The 9,504-nt window shown below is 36.8% G+C and overlaps 1 long non-coding RNA gene across 3 annotated transcripts in view; it reads left to right on the top strand.

Moving 5' to 3' along the window:
• The window catches only part of LOC116086015, a 58,021-nt gene that overhangs the window by 23,250 nt on the left and 25,267 nt on the right, over window positions 1-9,504 (top strand). The window contains exon 3 of one of the 3 annotated variants that reach the window (XR_004116788.1): window positions 2,967-3,127. The exons of 1 other annotated variant lie outside the window; for it this stretch is intronic. This is a non-coding gene — a long non-coding RNA (uncharacterized LOC116086015). Of the gene's footprint in view, window positions 1-2,962; window positions 3,128-9,504 lie in introns of all 3 variants that reach the window. One more of the 3 variants, XR_004116787.1, reaches the window with a different exon arrangement.

Genomic DNA, 9,504 nt, shown 5'->3' with positions numbered 1-9,504 from the left:
GGAGGGAGGGAAGGAGGGAAGGAGAGTGAGAATGAATCTGGAGAATGTTATAAGTCACTGAGAGGTGATTTCTTGTGGTAATTTTAAGAAGAAGCATCCCCCACTGGCTAATGTATGGGAACACTTGGCTCCCTGTTCGTTAGTGGAGTTGTTTAGGGTGCAGGCTTGCTGAAAGATGTGTGTCACTGGGGGTGGGGCCGCATGGTTTATAGCCCTACCCCACTTTCTGTTTCCTGTTGCTTATGGATGGAGATGGGATCGCTTAGCTTCCTTCTCTGGCCACCTGCTATGATGCCTCCCCAGCCATGAAGGACTCTTCCGCTGGAAGGAACCACTGGCCAAAATTACTTTCTACCTTATGTCGCTTTTGCTTGTGGTGTTTTATTACATCAACAGAAAATTAACTTAATACTGTCTTCCTCTAAACCTTTTCCTAAAAGCCATATAATAGGAAGGAAAGAGTCATTTACAACACAATGACAACAACAAATCCTGCACAGATAGATGCCTTGTCAAAGTTAAACATCAGTGATCCCAAAGCAAGGTCTCTTGTATCTGCCCTGCCCACTGTCTCAGTCCTAGCTGTTCTGGCATTTCATTCAAGACAGGAGCAGCCTATTTTGGGCTCTGGGAACAAAAGCTCCTTTGTTTTCTAGGGAATGTGAAGTGAGGTAATACACCAATTTTATGAAACCCTCCCAGGGGAGGAGAGCAGCAAGTTTTCCATTAGGAATAATTGTTTCTAGAGTGATAAGAACTGAAGGTACATTTGCAAGAACTCATCTGTAATGGCTGGTTATAATTTCTGTGTTTAGCTTGCTTTTTTAGGTCAGACGTATAAGTCAGCGTATTTGGATAGTTTAACTTGTTTCCCTATAGTTAGATTTTTCTGCCATGCTAAATCCAGCTTAAGTGTTAAAATAAATTGGAGCCAAGCTTTTCATATGAAACAAAGCCATGGAACTTAGCAGGGATGAAAGTGAGGGGATTGCCTACTGGCCTGAAGATACTGAGGACTGACCCTGTCATGTACTCTTCCTAATGGATTGGCATCTGTGTGGATGTCACACTGGCTGTGTGAGCACCAACACCTTTCTTTCTTTGGGATCATAAAGGTGGTGTACACAACACACGGTGCATTCAGCTTTTTTTATTCGAAAATACACTTGAGATTTCTAATTACTTCCAGCTTCTCTCTATTTCGTCCTTATATCTGTACTCCAATTTGTTGTCATTCATTCAAATCCAAGTTCCAGTCTGCTCCTCCTCCTTCTCTTCCTCCTCTTCCTTCCATAATTTCAGATTTAAGACTTATCTTTCTTCCCCTAAACCAATCAAGCAAAAATGTGTAAGCCATGACTCTTCACATTGGCACAGCTTGTGATTAGGCATACAGGTGCATATGTGTGTATACAAATAAGAACTCTCCAATTTATAAGAGTCCAGCTTTACATTGTCCAGTTTTAAAATTTGTGTAAAGTGTAGCACCAGAAAATTCAAGTTAATTTTACTTATTTATTTATTTATTTATTTATTTGTTCATTTGTCATTTGTCAAAGACTAATAGATGCTTTGTAGGGAATGGCTTAAAGTTATTTTAGTATTTTTTAAAATCTTTCTTTGAGACTGGGTCTCAGGCCAGCCATGAACACATTATATATTAGACTGGCCTTGAGTTCCTCGTCTTCTTGCCTTCACTTTACAGGCACGAGTTCAATTAAAAATGTCTTAGATGTTGATATTTTCATCTTTGGATCCTTAAAACTCTACATGTAATCAAAAGCAATCTATCAAGCAATACTAAAGATAATTCAACATTATGAACAATTAACATATTAAGAGGGTACAGTATAAACCATATTTACATGATAAATAAAATTAGTATTGTCAATGAAAAGATGTATAATATTATGACTAATAAATTTCAGAAAATTCTGACAAGTTCTCATATCTAGAAGTCTTTTTTAGATTCTACTTTCTCTCAAATGCTTAGGGATTAGAAATCATCTTGTATGTCATTTGGAGTAACATTTAATTATCAGGTATTTATCAGATGCCTAATGTATACCAGGCATTCACATCATCTAGATAAAAAACAAAAGGGACTAAGCATAACTAATACATTATGTGTAAATTATGTTGCATGTTCAAGGGCATGAGCAACTATATATGATATCAGAGGGTAATAAGTACTACTCAGAACGACAACTCATTTAAAGAGTCTGAGGGCTATGGAGATGAGAAGAACTAAAGTAGATGTTTCAGTTTGGATTGGGCTCCACAATTCTGCGGTTTGATTAGTCATGATTTTCTATGTCTAAATGAGACCTGAACAAGAACAATACCAACAGATGTAATAATAGAACAGGGAAAAGCCCATGGTGTCAACACTGCACAGAGAACTATAAGCAGCTAAGGAATGTAGAGAGCAGGGGAAATGACTTCCCCAAGGAAGAGCACACCAATTAGATATCTAATATTAAATGGTCAGGCCTGAAAACATATGCATACTAGTAACATTATACAGACCAAGAAGTTTGTATTTAGGTATTTAGAGATATGTGTGTGTTTGATATATAAGTGATTTATATAATTTAGTGGTATATATGCATATATATATGTGTGTGTGTGCATGCACACACACGTGTGTACGCATGCGTGCATACACACACAAAAGAACAATTAACAAAAAAGAGACCATACATTTGAAAAACAGCACAGTGAGGGTACATGAGAGGGTATGGAGGGTAGAAAGATAAGTGGGAGATAATATAACTACATTATAATCTTGAAAATAATTTAAAACTATGTGACAGAGAAGTCATTAGCTATGGTGTCTCACAGGAGGTAAAGGCTGATGGACCTTTGTAGTTTGTGCCTAACCTGGTGTACACAGTGAGAGCCTGTCCAGTTACATTGCTATTAGGTGAAATTTTCCCCTCAATTCTTGTCTTCTTTAAAGACAGAAAGAATCCACACAAGAGACAGACTAAGCAAAAAGAAAGGAAAGTGGTAGTTCACCTCAAAGGGAAATGATTGCAGCAGGCTTATCCAAAGGACGAGAGGTGACAACCCCACTGGATTCTGTTTTGTACATTTTAAAGAAGTTTTTATGAATATTTATGAGGTGAGTGGCATATTCATAGAGCTAATGCAACCCAAACCATAGCAGACTGGATCTCTCTTTCGGAGTATTTCTTCCCATGATTCTCATAAGAAGCTTGGGAATGGGGTCAAAACCACAAAGAAAATGATATAATGAGGCTGAAGCCTCTTGAGGATGTAGGACCTATGAGTGTGTCTGTGTGGGAAGTTGTCCTGCTTCCTCAGCTTCTGCTGTGAGGGGAAGAAGCTAGCTGGAGCATCTGTTTCTTTAACCACAAGGAAGTGTTCTAAACACCAAGAAATACAGCTAGCAGCTCCTTAACTCCTTCACTTCTAACTCTGTGCCTCACCAGGAGATGCAGCTACACAGCTATGGTGACACAGTTGGTGTTTTCTTTAGTGCTGCCACATCTAAACCTTTCCTGTGCAGTTTCAATACGATGCATGTTTTGAAGCTTATACCAATAGGAGACCATGAAAGATACGTATAGTATATGAGAAGAAAAAAGCTAAGAATGAAACTAAGATACTAACCTAAGCAACTTGAAAGGTACTATCAACCATACTGAAAGCTACAACAGTGCAAAAATGAGAAGGAAGACCCCTGCCATCAGCAAACGACATGTTGGCTTTAAAGTGCCCACTACATACAACTGGCAAATAAGCAGATGTAAATGGGAGCCATGGCTCTAGAGCTGGGGTTCTCAACCTTCCTAATGCTGTGACCCTTTAATACAGTTTCTCACATTGTGGTGACCCCCAACCATAAAATTATTTTTCTCACTGCTTCATAACTGCAACTTTGCTACTGTTATGAATCATAATGCAAATATCTGTGTTTTCCAATGAGCTGAGAGTAACAGTGGCTTATAACAAATATAATATTAAGAAGGCAGTTTGATACTATGTCATATCAAAAACTTGAATATTGTCTTTCAAGGATTGATAATTCTTTCTCAACAGCTATTTGAAATTTAACCTCTTTTCCCACCCATTACATCTACAGATATATTGATCCATGACTACTTAATGGGCAACCTCTTTTTGGGTTCTTCCTTGTCTACCTTCTTTTCATTCTAGCTTAGATCCAAATCTTCCTAAGAACATCCATCTTTATTAATATAAAAAGTAACAATGCTAATTCTTTTAAGTATTTGCATATATACAAACATATACATATGTAGACATGTAAGCATACATATAGATAAAGAAAAATAAGCAATTGATCAGGAATTTTTACAAAAATATCATTATAGTGTATATTTTATAAAAGAGGAAATTCAAATAGACAATCCCCATCTTTACTGGGACATCCCTGCCAAGACAACAATGCCTGTGGGTCAGTACAAGGCACAGAAATGAACCACTCTGGAGACAGTTTCAGAGAAAGAGTCTGCTTGATTGTATGTGAACAACCATGTATATAATGGAAGCCCATTGACTGACTGTGATTAGCACATTACCTCAGATTGGCTAGCGAGTGTTTATACCACCAGCGTCTCTGTGTGGAAGAAGTACACTAAAGGAGATGTGGAGGGTATATGTCATCTTTAGGTCAGCTACTGGTTATACATCCTACTACATAATTCAGTGTTCTGACATCAGGAGCATGGTGTATCTTGCTTCTTATTTAGAAGTCCAGTGTGCCAGAGGGTGGCCACCAGCTCATGCCTGCATTTTCTCCTATAGATAATAAACATTTGAACTACCCAAATTTAATTATAATTAGGAAAATGAAAATGAAAGCAAGAGATGTTTTTTTTCTTTTCATAATGGTATTGAAGAAAATTTAAGTCTGAAAATATCATATTGGAAAAAAATGTTATGAATACAACACTCTGATAAAAGGGAAAAATCTTTTATAATTTTAAGAGGATAGACATCATAAAGTATATGTGAATACTTAACAATCTATATATTCTACTTGTAGATGTACACCCAAAAGAAACTAAAAGTGTTTGCACTAAAAAAATTCCAAGACTATTAATTATCACTGTATTCTAATGATTTTTTTTAAAAATGTTTGAGACCATGTAAATTAAAATTAAACAACATGGCTCATTGATACTTCTAAATAATTTAATAATTGTAAAAGAAGAATTTAACAGTGATCATACTGATAAAATTGTATAAAAATGAATCTCAAAGACAAGACACTAAATTGTTGTACAAAAGCATGTCTATGAGTATAGTGCCATTTCAGTAGACTTAAAAAATGAGCTATGGAAAAGGGTTGGTCAGTAAGTTGCTTCATGTGAACCCGAGGAACTGAGCTACATTCCCCCAAAACCACATAAAAAGCCAGGTACCACAGTGTGCACCTGGAATCCCAGCACTGGGGAAGACAAACCAAGAGGACCCCTGGGGCTTGTTGGCCAGCTTAGACAAATCAATGAACTTCAGGCTCAATAAGAGCAACTGAGGAAGACAGTGTAAGCCTCTGACCTCCACGTTCACACACATCTATACACATCTGTACACATGCACACCACTACAATAATACATTCCATTATAAATAAATATATGTGTGGGCTATAGCTAAACACAATAAGTCCATGATGGTGTCTTTAGAAAAAGTAAACCTACCTGTAGCTTATTCTATAAGTAAATAGTACTTTTAGCCATAATTCTCAGCTTTAAAGGTTGTAACAGAAGTATGATAATATGTAGTTAAGTCATGATAAATAATTGTTACTTTATTTTAATTCTTTATTATGAATAATAAATGAAACAATATATAAAATAAGCATGTGGCCTGCAAAATTCTTTCATTAGAAACACACTGAAGAAAAGTTTAGAAGTTTGGTTTCATTTATTTAAATATATATTCACATATGAGCACTCATATGAATATACAATAGTGTGTATGTGCACACTTTACACACAAAGAATAAAAACTTCTCATGTCTTCTGATCAGAAACAGAACCTACCTGCAAAGCACTGAAAGAGGAGGTTCAAGGCCAAAGGCCAGCTGGATCCTGTGATTGGAAGCAAGAACTAAGAACGAGGCAATTGGCCTTGCAAGGTACAGGAACAAAATGTGTTCCCCACAAAATTATAGACGACCTAAGCCAGGTTTACTATTTGAAGCCAAGAGCTAGGGAAGGGCTGCTGCTCTATTTGTAAAAGGAGGCTGAAAATAACATAGTTCAAAGGCAGCCTACGGCTACAGTTTAAGTGGAGTTGCACGTCTATGGAATGCTGCAACCATAGACACAACAACAAAAGTACAAATTACATTGTAATCTTAACCACAAAAATCAATGCCAAAATGCCATTGCAAGACCTGACTTTGAACAGAACGTCTATGAAGCCAGGTAGAGAAAATTGCATCCTATTGGAAAAAGAGAAGAAGAAAGGCTCATTTAAAAAAGAGCCTGGAAAACAAATTTACCAACATTTTAAAGATTTTTAAATTTAAAGAAAGAAAGACAAAACAGTCAACATTAATTCCCTCAAGGTGAAATAATGTTATAAATCAATTTCACTAAAGTGAATGGTTATGAAAAATATTAACTTTAAAGGAGAAAAAAACCCTTAATCTCAATAAACTGGATAGTTTGTATATGGAACACAATTAAAGAGAGATTAGTATTATAGTACTGTAGTATTTGTATTATAGTATTGTAGTATTTACAAATAGTACTAGTATACAGGAAGAAATTCTTCCAGAATACACAACAGAAAGACATAAGAAGGCTTAATATGAAAGATTTATTTAAATGTAAAAAAATATACTGAGAAGCATTGAGAAACATGGATGAATTTCTAAGTATATTTTTATAAAAAAGATAGTTGGGAATCAACAATAGGTTCAAAGTGAACCTTCAAGTACAACTTTGGCAAGAAAAAGAAAACACCACTAGTGTCTTCTAAACATGAATGGCAAGAGATGTTGCACCATGAACTTTCAACACCCGTGGCTGGATGCATAAGATCAAACCAGTCGACATTCCAGAATAAGTGAAGAGCTCCCATGGCCCACTTGTACTGGAAAAGCTACGATCACTGGACCACTGCTGGAGGACCGAGAGTTGATTTTTATTAGGGATGTGGTTCTCAGTAGGCTGCCTGTGCTACAATGGCCATCCCTATACTTGAATGTACATGGGAAGCACTAATCAGACCCAGTAGATTATCCATAAAATAAACAGAAGAAGATATAAACTTGATGGGGGACCATAGTAGGGAAGGCGTAGAAGGAGTTGTCTAGGGAGTAAGTGGTGAATATGATCAAATGCTTTATATTTGTGTATGAAATTCTCAGATAATTAAAATGAGAGAGTAATTACTTCCATCTATTTCCTAACCATAACTGAATTAAGATATATTAGGGTATGATTATACAATGAAAAAAAGCAACAAAAGGGTACATTCCTTGGAAAGCAAACATTACAATTACTAAAGCACATAAGCATGGACGAAAATATGGACAAATGCAATAAAGTGATCATTACTAAAATTAAGACATTTGGTTTGAAAATAAGTTAAAACCTGAAGAAAAATTAGAATATATGGAGAAGAAGAGGCAATAGTATATAAATAGCAAACATTGTCATAGTAAGGATGTAAGTGATAAATAACTACATGTATTTTAAAACTTCCTGGATTGTGGTTTAGATCAGTTTCAGAACATCTGACTGGTATATGTCAAAACAATAGCTCAATCTCCAGCCCTGAAAAATATTATTAATTAGACACAAAATTTTAAAATGTAATGCTAACTTCAAAAATACAGACCTATATTGCTTGAAGGCAAAAAGAACAGGAGAAAGAAGTCTTTGATATTACCCGTGAAAGTTGAATGAGAATTTTTCCACATTTGAACATTTAGTTCCAGGTTGGTAGTGCTATTGCTTGGGAGGTTTAAGAGGCGTGGCCTTGCTAGACAACCTATATCACTGAGGGTGTTCGTTGGAAGTTGGATTGCTCTGCTGCCTGTATGTACATGGAGAGGTGATCCCCCAGTTTTCTACTCCTACCCCCATGCCTGCTGTGTGTCGCTATGCTCCACCCCATCATGATGGACTCTTACACCCATGGAACCAGAAGGTAACATTAACTCTCTCTTCTTTAACTTGCCCTTCTGTTTTATCACAGCAGCAGAAAAGTCACCAATAATTACTCGTGACAAATTAGTAAGTAATATAGTAATAAAAAAAAACAGAAAAATAAACATTTTAAGTAGACTGGTTAAAAAATGATACTAAAGAAATTAGTCAAAATACTAATAGTAAATAAAGAAAGCAATATATCATTTGATTCTTTAAAAATATCTGATTGGTGGGCTGGAGAGATGACTCAGTGGTTAAGAGCACTGACTGCTCTTCCAAAGATTCACATCCTAGCAACCATATGGTAGCTTATAATCATCCATAATGAGATCTGACACCCTCTTCTGGTGTCTCTGAAGACAGGTACAGTGTACTTAGATATATAATAAATAAATCTTTCAAAACAATATCTGATTGTTATCTAAAAACACAGCTCTGGATTTTTTCTCGGGTGAGTTTCTAAGACCTGAGTAGCCAGACAGGAGGCACAGGCCCCACGACTCCCAGGGGAGCCAAAGGGCAGCAGGGACAGGATCCTCTCAGCTTCCGAGTGACAGAGGAGGATCAGCGTCCTCCTCTGCCCCTTCCCTGAAAGTGGAGGGCCTACCTCCAGGGAACTCCTTAAGCCAGAGACTCGGGGCGAGAGCCTCCATTTCCTCTCTGGTGAGTTTCTAAGACCAGAACAGCCAGCTTGGAGGAACAGGCCCCACGAGTCGCAGGGAACTTGCAGGGCTACAGGGACAGGACAAGCTCTAGCCAGAGACACTAAGAACATCTAACACCAAAAAGCAAAAGATGGCGAAAGGCAAATGCAAGAATCCTACCAACAGAAACCAAGACTACTTGGCTTCATCAGAACCTAGTACTCCCACTGCAGCAAGTCCTGGATATCCAAAAACACAAGAAAAGCAAGAATTGGATCTAAAATCATATCTCACAATGCTGATAGAGAAACTTAAGAAGTACATGAATAACTCCCTTAAAGAAATACAAGAGAATACAGGTAAAGAGGTGCAAGCCCTTAAAGAGGAAACAAAAAAAATCCCATAAAGAATTACAGGAGATCATAAGTAAACAAGTAGAAGCACTTAAAGAGCAAACTCAAAAATCCCTTAAGGAATTGCAGGAAAACACAAACAAACAGGTGAAGGAATTGAGTAAAACCATCCAGGACTTAAAAATGGAAGTCGAAACAAATAAAGAAATCACAAAAAGAGACAACTCTGGAATTAGAAATCTTAATCAAGAAGTCAGAAAACATAGATGCAAGCACGATTAACAGAATACAAGAGATAGAAGAGAGAATCTCAGGGGCAGAAGACACCTTAGAAAACATTGACACAA

The sequence above is a fragment of the Mastomys coucha genome, unplaced genomic scaffold (assembly GCF_008632895.1).
Source record: "Mastomys coucha isolate ucsf_1 unplaced genomic scaffold, UCSF_Mcou_1 pScaffold12, whole genome shotgun sequence".
In the NCBI taxonomy this organism is placed as follows: domain Eukaryota; kingdom Metazoa; phylum Chordata; class Mammalia; order Rodentia; family Muridae; genus Mastomys; species Mastomys coucha.
The sequence above is the reverse complement of the archived record's forward strand: the minus strand, read 5'-3'. Positions and strand labels throughout refer to the sequence as shown.